Source organism: Canis lupus, chromosome 24, assembly GCF_003254725.2.
Source record: "Canis lupus dingo isolate Sandy chromosome 24, ASM325472v2, whole genome shotgun sequence".
Lineage (NCBI taxonomy): Eukaryota > Metazoa > Chordata > Mammalia > Carnivora > Canidae > Canis > Canis lupus.
This window is the reverse complement of record NC_064266.1, coordinates 2,582,019-2,591,668: the sequence shown is the minus strand read 5'-3', so window position 1 is coordinate 2,591,668 and position 9,650 is coordinate 2,582,019. Positions and strand designations below refer to the sequence as shown.

At 41.3% G+C, this 9,650-nt stretch overlaps 1 long non-coding RNA gene across 2 annotated transcripts in view; it reads left to right on the top strand.

Moving 5' to 3' along the window:
- The first annotated feature begins 6,747 nt into the window (after window positions 1–6,747).
- The window catches only part of LOC125753545 (uncharacterized), a 36,680-nt gene continuing 33,777 nt past the window's right edge, over window positions 6,748–9,650 (top strand). For both annotated transcript variants that reach the window (XR_007405629.1, XR_007405630.1), the window contains exon 1: window positions 6,748–6,994. This is a non-coding gene — a long non-coding RNA (uncharacterized LOC125753545). The remainder of the gene's footprint in view (window positions 6,995–9,650) is intronic.

The window sequence follows — 9,650 nt, the reverse complement described above, 5'->3', positions numbered from 1 at the left end:
CGTTTTCGCTTTCCCATCTAGGAAGGTAAGATATGGAGACATTGCCTAAGATCATCTTAACAGGGCATCTAACAGGTACGGGGAAGCTATTCCTGCCTCCTGCCTCCTTGTCTACACAGGAACATCCTTTCTGCTCCTGTTTTCCACACAGTTCAGAGAAGAGAGGGGTTAACACTGTGTGCCTGGCTTGCAACAGAGTCAAATGCCTCATTTGAACATCTCTCTGCCTCGCATGGAGGGAACTGCCCACGCCCACGTCACCCCAGACTCTGTGATGGCAAAAGTGTGATTCCGAGGTGGATGTTCACAGGCTCCAGCTCATCTGGGAGATGTATAGCCATGCGGCTAGCTCTCCCTGGGCTGCCATTAGCGCTTTATCTGAAAAGGCCAAGCAGCTCCTGCCCTGTAAATTATACCTCATTTCTTTAAAAAATGTGTTATGGATGGAGAAGGGGCAGAGAAATGCACAGGAAGAGATACAGCAAGGGAGGACAGCAAGGAGGGGTAAATAGGTAAAATAAATCGGCTTCGAGCATGCCTTTTGACCATTTTGCTTTAGTCTATTGATTTGGACTTTTTCCCCTTCCCCGGGAGTGATCAATTTTTCGGTGGATGGAATACAGTAATGTCAAGCAAACCCTTCAAATGGGTTGTCATTAATTTGCCTTTTGCTGGTCCTTGTTCACTCGGAGCAAGATGTGTTTAGCTTTCTCCAAACACTATTGGAGGTGTACTCTGGGGATTTTCTGGGACTGATTGGCACAGGGCCGGGAATGTGGGCCTGGGATGGGGCGAGCAGAGCTGGTGCAGACTAATGAAGGCAGTGTGTTTGTTCATCTTTACAGAGTCACTTATTACCGCTAATTGGGAGGGACAGTTCAAATAAGCACAGAGGAGCAGTTATCACATGAGCGTGACATGGTTTTAAAGGGGCCTTCCTGCATCCCTGAACTCCCACAGCAGGCTGGCTGGCCGCCTGGGCCTCAGGCCTCCAGAGAGCGGAGGCTTTGTCAGAGCGCCCCATAGAAGTCCGCAGCCTAAGAAAGCTCGGTTTGGCAAGTCATCGGAGGGAGCCACAGACGCACAGCTGCCTGGGACACTTAGAAAGTCAACAGCTGACGGAAGGGGAGGACTCTGAGTTTGGCTGTAAGTGGACTTGAAGATGTGATTGGAATTAATTTGCAGAACATAGAGGATGTGTTCTTTAAAGGGCCCAATTGGTTTTAGAGAACATTCATTTGTATGAGTGTTCAAATATTAATAAAGCAGCTTACATCTCTTAGGGTTCTGCCACTGTATCTTTTGATTATTTCCCTTGTAAGAAGACATTAATTTCCTCTCTATTCTATTAAATAGATGTGAGTGAATGCACCATGTCCATCCCAATATTATGGCCAGTATTTCCCGATTATTTGGATGCATTTGTCCAAACCAATTAATCATTAGTCAATGCTATGGAAAGACACTTGGATTTCCCAGAGGTCCCACAAGGAAGTAGTGGCCCTAATCCATTCATCCTACAAGGGTGGTAAGTGCCTCGAATGAGCCAGGATCCACTCTAGGGACTAGATAGGAACTGGGGACATAGCCCTGAAGGAAATGAAGTCCCTCCTGTCCTGAGACGTGAAGAGTAAGCAAGTAATGCACAAGGTCATTTCAAACCAAGATGTCATTTGTAGAGACAATGGAGCAAGGTGTGCTCATGCCAGTATGTCACTAGACTTTTGAGATGCCTGCACTTACTCTTATGGAAAACAAAATCAAGCAACATTGACAACAGGACTATGGTGGAGCCCAGAACTTTGATGAGATCTCAGGTAAGGTTACATTTAGTTGCCTGTTTGTAGATACCAGCAATACAAAACCTTCTGATTCAAATTATAATCCTGTCCTGAGGAAGTGTGTGAGAGATTCTGGGGCTATACTGTTGTCAACTGAGCAAGTTTCTCATAAGCCCCAGTTTTGGTGCAAAGCCATAGTACCTTTCCTTGGGGCTGGTTTCAACCCCACTCTGTCTCATGATTTATACTTTAAAACTGCATACACACACACACACACACACACTATCATCATCAGCTTCATCGTTGCACATACACACACATCCAACTAGTGGATGGTAGCATCTTAGGAAGAAAAAAGAAGTCATTTCCTTCCTCCTGAACACTAAAAATTGCATGATCTATTTATGACAGAAGCAGATGATGTGTATCTGGGCTTCCACTTTGAAAGTATTTTCAAGAAGGTGACTGACTTTCCCCAGTCAAGACAGCAGACCTCAAAAAAGGAGTATCAGTTTATGAAATCCATATAAGCCATTCTTGTAAACCTTTGCATTTGTTTTGAAATTTAAATTGGAATAATGAGCTATTAAATCTGACTAGTGGGTAAGCAGTCTAATGCTTTCCTAGAGAATGTAAGCCTTGGTACTTAACAAGAAATTAGGTTTGGGTTTTTCGGCATGGAAAATAGGAAATTATTTGCTGGGTGATACATTCCATTTTCAATTTCCTGTGATATTAAGAATGAATTTGTTGTTCATTGATACCTTCCAAGAGACCCCAACATAGGGAAAACAATGCCCCCTTCACTTCTGCATGAATGCATTCAGTTCTTTTCTTCACATCTGGAAGTCATTTATTTTGCTCTGAGACATCTGCAGGAGCTGTTGACATATGATGGAGGCAAAAGGGCTGGCAAGCATGGTGAGACCCTGGACAGTCGTCACTCTTTCTGAGGCCTGGCTTTGTTGGAGGCAAGAGAAGAACCCACTTCCCCACTGGGTGATGAGTACAGGTTGACCAATTAAACCAGTTGAATGAGCTTAAAATGCCTTTGCAGGGGGGAAAAATGAATTTATCTTGTAAAAATGAATCCTTCATTTTAAGAGCTAAAAGGAAAACATCTGGCTCAACACTCTGTGGGATTTCTTTCTTAATGGGCCAGCGCACAAAATGTCTTTTTGTAGGATGTATATGTGTGTATGAATTGCTGTGTAATATTGAAATTTGTTGTTTTAAAATAACTCCATGTGATGGACGCTTTAGCCTCTTTCTATTGGTCATTGATCAGAAATCCTTGGAATCTACCACCAACAAATGTTCGAGGGGACGAATTGGGAACACCAAGCCAGGTTCTTTGGAGAGGCAAAAGCATTTGTTGGTAAAGCTGGCCTGAGATTCCTCCTCTGCTTTCATGAAGAGCATAGCCCAAGCCCCTAAGTGAAAAAACTAGAGGGCTGTGCTATGTAAGAATGAGCACCAGTGCTCCAAAATATAGAATAAAGGATGTAGGAAAGCCCTATTGAGCTCACACCAGCATCTCACTCCTTAAAATACCTGAAACACTACCCTTAGAACATTATGGGAGTAGTAAGCAAAGACATCTCCTAGCAGCCTTTTCTACCATGCCAATCCCCAGAGAGCAGCCATTCTTGGACCTGCTAGTTCAGTGGGCAACTCTAGCCATCTCAGCAGCATGATGGGAAGGAAGGAAAGAGGAGAAAGTGTGAAGATGCTGCTTAGGGCTGGAGGTCAGGAAGGAAGCTCCAAAGACTGGGTTTGACTACTACCTCATTTTAATAAGAGCCTGTTCTGCTTAGAACCCAAGGAAGGGGTGGGAATGGCTGAAGAGAAGGGACAAAACTGTGGGATGGGATTGTTCCCCATAAAGCTGAATCCTTTCAGGCTTTCACCAGACACACTGAAGGGAGGGGGGTGGGGAAAACAGCCCGTGGAGGTATGCACTAGGATGCAGTGATGGCAGTGGGTAGAGGATGTCTACAGTGGGGACAAAAGGAAGCCACACAGGACAACCTGGCACCTTGTGGAGCCAAAAGGCAAGATGTTGGGTCTGCACACTAAGTGTGCCTTGGCTTAAAACTAATGTGATGAGGAAATAACTCTGAATATTGGTAATTAAAACTTCTTCCTTGAAACACAGGAGTTTCTTCCAGCTCCTAAAATCATGTTCTTCTAAATCAGAGACCAGATCTACAAATACTGCTCACTGAGCAGCAGGAGGGAAAGGAAAGAGGGCACCGATGGCCGTGGCCTGTGACAGAAAGATTTAATAGGTATAACCTGCAGCATTTTTCTGCTCTGGGAGAGTGGATAAAAGTTCCCCTGATCTAATGACACATTGGAGGGAAGGACAAGCCACAGGGATAAGAGACAGAGAGAGAACTGCAGGACAGACTTACCTTCCACAGCCATGCCAGGTACTTACAAAGAATCCATTCATCCCTTCTTTCAAAAAATATTTATTGAGTGCCTAGGATGTGGCAGTAACTGTTCTGGGCATTTGGGACATGTCTATGAACCACACAAATAAAGATCTCCAGCCCTGTGGAGCTTACATCCCAGCAGGGAAGACAGACTGTAAACAATAAGCAGAAATAAAGTGCATGGTCTCTTAGAGGATAACATGTCAAGAATAAAAGAAAAGCAGAATGAGGAGGGGGAATCTAAAGTACATGGGGGGGATTATCATCAAGCATGGTGACAGTGAGCCCTACTGAACTAGATCACAGTCAAGACATAGAAGCACTGAGGGAATAAGCTGGGTAGGCAGTGTGGCCCTCGTGGCCCATCATGGCTGTGCAGTGAGGCCCTTATTTCCAGGGGACAATCCAGCCATGGCTCACTTTAGAGTAAAACTTGTCTGTGTCCCGCAGAATCTCTTCAGCAACCCGTGACCCATTCTGTGAAAGTACCCACCTTCGGCCAACCCAGCACACACCCAAAAAGAGTAGATGAATATTCTTAGAGAAGGTGATGGAGGTTTGGAGAGCCTTGATGACCAAAGCAAAGTGAGAAAATAACATATGACTAACTTGCCCACTGAGCTAGGACAGCAGTGGAACCCTCCACCAGAGTGTATTCCTTCTATTTCAGAATATCAGCCAAAATACAGCCCCAAATGAGTTGTCAGATATCTGAGTCTTTTGTTTTTATTGTTTCTTCTTGGTTGGGTTTATATTTTACAGGTGACTGTCCCCAGGACTTAGCCTACATCTGGTGATAACTTTCTGATTTTGTTTTTATTTTTTTAGACTTATTTCATTTTGACCATTGAGTCATTATGCTTCCTATTGATTACACTTATTAATATTTTTCTTGTCAAAGGTTTTGTCAGTTGCTTTATTTATGATGACATGAGTTCACTAGAAATAAAGCAGGGTGTAAATAACCCCCACATGGGTAGGATCTATGAAACCCATTTAGTTTCAAGTTTCTGCGATTGCCTTAATTTTGAATTCTGCTACCAACAACTTTATCACAACGTAGAAATTCAAACTTTATGTCCCAGCCTGTCACTCCTAGTGAAGCAACCTGCAAATTGGTGTAACCAGGTATTGACTCCTTGGCTTAGAATATGTGGTCAAAAAATAAAATTAAATAAATAAAAAAAAAAGAATATGTGGTCATGAGAGACGTGTCCATGTTCTCGCATGTGCACAGGTGCATGTGTCCATCCACTTTGCAGTTTTTCCTCTTTATGGGCCCCCAAGAAGATTTCAGTCTTCCTACTTCCCTTATTTGGAAACAACCCCAAAAGCTGATATCCCCAAGAGCTGAGATTTGGTCCCCAGAATCATGAATCTCAAGTTCCCACAAGCCTTTGTCTTTTGCTACTAGTATCTTTCCCTTGGGTGTAGGTAAAAAGCATTCCTTGGTAACTTTGACAATTCATCCCATGCCTGTCTATAACTATAGCAAATCTAGTCCATATCTATCCAAAAGGTCAGTTCAGTGGCCCAGAGTATGGTTTGGGATATTGACAACCTCAGAAATATATATCTAAATGAGTTCCCACCCTCTCTTTATCCTCCCCATTTTATAATTATTGCTCTTATGGGACATTAAGAATAAGATAGAGAAAACAGAGAGCAGTTGAGATCCAATGGTGTTTTAATGGCTTCTAGCATGAGCTAGTATGGACAGTTGGAGCCTAGCTCAAAGGAAACACATCTTGTCAAGGGTTATACAACTCAAAAGCCCTCTTCCCATTCCAAGTTCCACTGTCCCTATGAGGTTTGCCCATCATCATAACAGCCTGTGTCCATGACAAGCAGTGGGACACAGGTAGAATTAGCAGAGGCCTTCATTCCCATGTTGGCCTCCCTCTTTTTGTACTCTCAGTATCATATTCTACAGAACACTACACACAAGCCGTTGAAGGTTCCTAATGAATACTCACTTTCTTTCACATCTTGGCACCAAAGCTGTTGTTTTAGTCTTTCTTTATATCCAGCCCCAGTAGGTCTCATTGGATTATAAAATCAAACTGTCTATGAGGAAGAAGACAGACAAGATGGCCTATGGTAAATGCAAGTGAAAAATATTAATGGGTAAATATGATAACTTGCCATATATAAAGGGAGTGGCTCAGCTGCCCCAACTCTGACCAAAGGCCCCCGTGCTCTTCTAGATGGGAAGACAGTGCTTCCTTGTATCCCACCTTCTCATATGTAAATTTGGGAAAGCAATCTATATTAAAAACTGTCATCAGGATTAAATGAGAGAATATGTGTAAAGTCTTCATATGCTGCCCACTACATAATAAAATTTAATAAGTGGTGGTGGTGATGATGAAGGTTAATGAGTGGAAGCCAATTTTAATTACTTTCAATGTTATTGCTTGATGCAAGTCAATTAAGCATTTATTAAGTGCCTCCCTAAAATGTCTGTGGGAGTGCATGGGGAAGGCTGCACTAATTAGGAGAATTGGACTGAACAAGAAGGTGTAGCCCTACAATATTCTCTGTCCTCTGGCAGTGAGGGGCTAATCCTCTGATGCCTTCATCTCCTACCTAAAAATGGGGTTGGCGATATCTTTCCTGACCCACCTCAGAAGTCCCACATGAAGAGACGAGAAAGTGAATTGCATGATTCTTTCTACCCTAATCAAAACAAAGCCAAACTACAAGACACACATCTGCCTTTGGTGATGAAATATATGGAATACTCCGTGATACCATGCTGCGAGCTCTGTGGTAAGCCTGTTTTTCTCACTCAATCTAAGCATTTGACAGTGGGGGCAACCATATCAGACATCTCTTATCCCTGGAAATAGTCTTTTCCAAGTGTTCAAATTCAATTTCCACAAATATTATTGAGGACCTACTATGTACCAGGCACTGCTAGGCCCTAGAATTGTTGGAGGCAATAAGAATGTTCTATATCTGCATGGCCACTAACCCCTGTGGTTGTTGAGCCTTTAAAATGTGACTAGTGTGACTGAGGAACTGAATTTTTAATTTTGTTCAATATTACTGAATTTTAAACTAAATCTGAGTGACCACATGTGACACGTGACTGCCATGGACAATGCAGGACTAGACTCTGGAGATTAGGCTCTGAACAGAAGGGCTGAAAGTCCTTGCTTTCTTGAAGCCTATTTTCTAGTGAGAAGGGAGTGGAGACAGACAAAAAGACAAAGTAAAATACATAGTGAGTCAGATAGTGGAAAGGGCCCTATAGAAAAAAAAAAAAAAGGAAAAAGCCGAAATAGAGTCGGGAAAGGCCCGAATTCTAAAAGGAGTAATATACTTAACTGTTTCCTTGTCCTATAAAGATGAACCTCTCAGATTTTATTTCAGGTACCACCTGAAGCAAACTGCAGGGTCCAGAGGTTTTGAATACTTAGATTTTGAAGACTTCTAGGAATCAGGTGTCTGATTCGGACGGTTGCTTCTATCCTTCTCAACTCTGTACTCAAAATACACCACTTCTCACTTGGCACAATCATCAGAAATAATGTGTAGCTTAATAGAACTTCTCCATTAAAAGGTTTTGGAAATAATATATGAAATTAATGGTTTACAAGAATAGTTTTAGACACTTGAAAACATAGCTAACCTAAAGACCTTCAATGCACCATGAATACATTCATTCCCCGACTAAAAATGAATCCCAAAATTGGTTTTGATTTTTATTTAAAATTCAAATGTCTGATGTCCTTAAATTGAACAAATGATATTTAAAAATATCCATATCAGTCTCCAACATCTGCAGATTGTGATTTGCATTTTGAAATTGGCTGCTTGAAATGAACGACATGAGCACTGCCACTCTTCCCTGCCTCCCTCCAGTTAGTTAATGAAATGCGAGAGGTCAACCCTTTGTCCTTAAATTAGTTCCCATAAAAATCTTTTTGTACTTTGCTGCTTGTTATGATGTCTTGAGGCTGAAGGAAACGTTGCTATTAATTACATCTTTGTTGAATATGGATATCTATTCAGAGTTAGTTGAACAGTTTCAAACAAAATTAGCATCTTGCGACACTCAGGCCAGCTTTGGGTTGGTTATCAAGAATATTTTTCTTTTTTTTCTTTAAAAAAATTTTTTTTAAGCAGCTAAGAGAATGCTCTTTGGCAAGTGTGTATTATCTAATATATTCAGCTTTCAGTTGCTACTTTTTTCCAGATGAAGATGAGCTTAATTGAGGTTGTCCTTTTAAGTTTGTAGAGCCCTTCAACATCTCACACAAAAGCATCTAGAGGCTTTTCATTTGTCTTGAGTATGTTTCAGATGTACAAATATTATTTACTTTAAACTCCAAATCAAAAGGTGCACTGTAACTGTTTTAAATAAAACATTAGTCAAGACTGAAATATATATAAATTCAAAGCAAGGATTTTTTTTTTTTAAATCATTTATGGGAAGGGAGCTCAGTTAACAAATTTTTGAATACAGAGTATAGGAACTGTTTAGCAATGCACTTCAAGCAAGCACTTAATAAAGGAATTTATTTTCAGTTCTCCAAAGATAAATACTACAAACCCACTCTACAGCTGAGCTATGAAGTTAGCTTCCCATTTTCAAATGCTTTTAAACGTTTGCTTGAATGGGATGGGGTAAAGTTTGGTTTTGAAGAAGTGAGATTGATCAGTGAAATGTACCCAGTGTACTTGTCCACGGGGCCATTTGGAAGGAATGAAGAAAAACTATTCAGCCCCAGGCTCAGGGCTATACAAACCAGTTTGTATTATGAGGGTTATAAAGGTTGGTAAGTGGGACTCCAGCCCTGGAAGGGATACCCAATCTTGTGAGCATTGGAATCAAGACATTGGAAATTATAATACATCCTAGGGAAGATGGAAGAAACTGTGAAAAATAGACGAAGTTCTCTTTTTGTTCTTAATAGAATAAAAATAAGTAAAGCCCCAAGTACTACACAAACAAAGTAGATTAACTAGTTTAGGAATAAAATTCTCAAACCCTGTGAAGGCTAATTATTCCCTATTGCAGGGAAACAAAGAGTATGAATCTTTCTTCCTCCCATCAATATCTTAAAAAATATGTTGTAGTGATTTTTATTTCTTTCATTTTCCTCCTGCTCCTTTCCAGAATATGGACCCAGAGTGTCCCTTGTTGTGAAGCATGCCCTGGGAAGAGGCGCTAACCTTGCATCGCTTTTAAGTGAAATATACATTTTTCTTTTTAAATGGAAGCTCACAATGACATTGTGTAGAAGGGATCCCAGCACCTCCCACCCCACCCGCCTGGATTATCACCATGTCTCCTTGAGCTGCACCTCTGGAAAAAAATGTGAAGGAGGTAGCCCTCTGGAATGAATAAATTCTGCAGCTGCCTGTAATTATTTATTAAAATAGATTAAAGAAATAGGCTAAAAAGGAATCCGCCACC